Source organism: Gopherus flavomarginatus, assembly GCF_025201925.1.
Source record: "Gopherus flavomarginatus isolate rGopFla2 chromosome 13 unlocalized genomic scaffold, rGopFla2.mat.asm SUPER_13_unloc_3, whole genome shotgun sequence".
Taxonomy (NCBI): Eukaryota; Metazoa; Chordata; order Testudines; family Testudinidae; genus Gopherus; species Gopherus flavomarginatus.
In genome coordinates, this window is record NW_026114611.1 from 1,501,087 (window position 1) to 1,502,280 (window position 1,194).

Below are 1,194 nucleotides of genomic sequence, written 5' to 3' on the forward strand. Positions count from 1 at the left end.
GAATTCTCATGATTTATAAGTCACTGTTGTGATTTTGGGGATTTTCCAATAGTGAGGGTGGCAATAATGAGAAGTTAAGGATTATTATTTAGCATTTAGATTACAGTCTGTTTGGGGGAAAAAAAATCAGGCTTGGGGCCCTTGTGTGCCGGATGCAGCACGACACCTAGTGCCTTGTCTCGATCTTACGAACCAAGATACATAGAACGTAGGTCGGGTACGGAGAAGTCTGTGTAACTCGTGCAGTTGTTGATGTACATGTAATCTCAAATATTACCAAGCCCCCACCCCAAGAAAAACAAAAACAAAAAAACAACCATCTCCCCAACAGACCCAGAGTCCAGAAAGCGTTTGTCCCTCTTACTGTTGAAAAGACTCGCAGCAGAAAGAAGGAGTCCAGCCTCTTAAATAATTCTCTAGCAAAACAAAGAAGAACCTCTCACATCTGCAGACTCACAAAACACTTCCAAGAAAGTGTAACTATATTGTGTTTATCATAAAGAAACAAAAACACTAAAGATACCACATTTTTCTGCTATTTCAAAAAAAAATCTGCTTAAAAAAAAAGATCATCACGGTTTAACTTTTTTCTGTTTTTCTAACCAGAAAGATTTCTCCTAAAGAAGATACACTGTTACTGGAAACACTACAATACCAGATACATGCATGGAGTAGACAAAGCAAACTCCTGTTCTCACTAATTCTTTTCTTTTCTTTTAAAAATCAAGCTAATACACAGTGCTCACATCAAAGACATATCACAGATTATACTGAGAAGAACAGCCACTATGCTTTGATCTTAGCTCCAGGAAGCCAAGAAACAATGCTGCCACTCTGCCATGCACGCACACCCCTGCGCCCACCCATTTCTACCTCACCAGGACGAGCTCCCAGACATGCAACAAACACCATAACTAGGGAACTCTACGGGAGACTGACTCTCTTCCCCGAAATGACTCCAGTGGAAGAATTCAAAGCAAGAACCCTTAACACACAATTCTGTTCAAAGATAGACAAGTCTTGCAGATGCCTTCCTCTCCCTGGTTTCCCCTCTAGACTCCTAATTTCCATAAACCCACCCACTGACCTGTGACTACCAATCTCTCACTGTTAACTCTTACAAGAAACCAGGGCAAAGAAAACCTATGCAAGCGCTATTCCGCAGCCCCAGTGCTCTTTTCTGCTCCTTCCCAC

At 41.5% G+C, this 1,194-nt stretch overlaps 1 pseudogene; it reads right to left on the bottom strand.

The window, feature by feature from the left end:
* Window positions 1-621: 621 nt before the first annotated feature.
* Window positions 622-825, bottom strand: LOC127041596 (uncharacterized; annotated as a pseudogene).
* Between the last annotated feature and the right edge of the window lie 369 nt (window positions 826-1,194).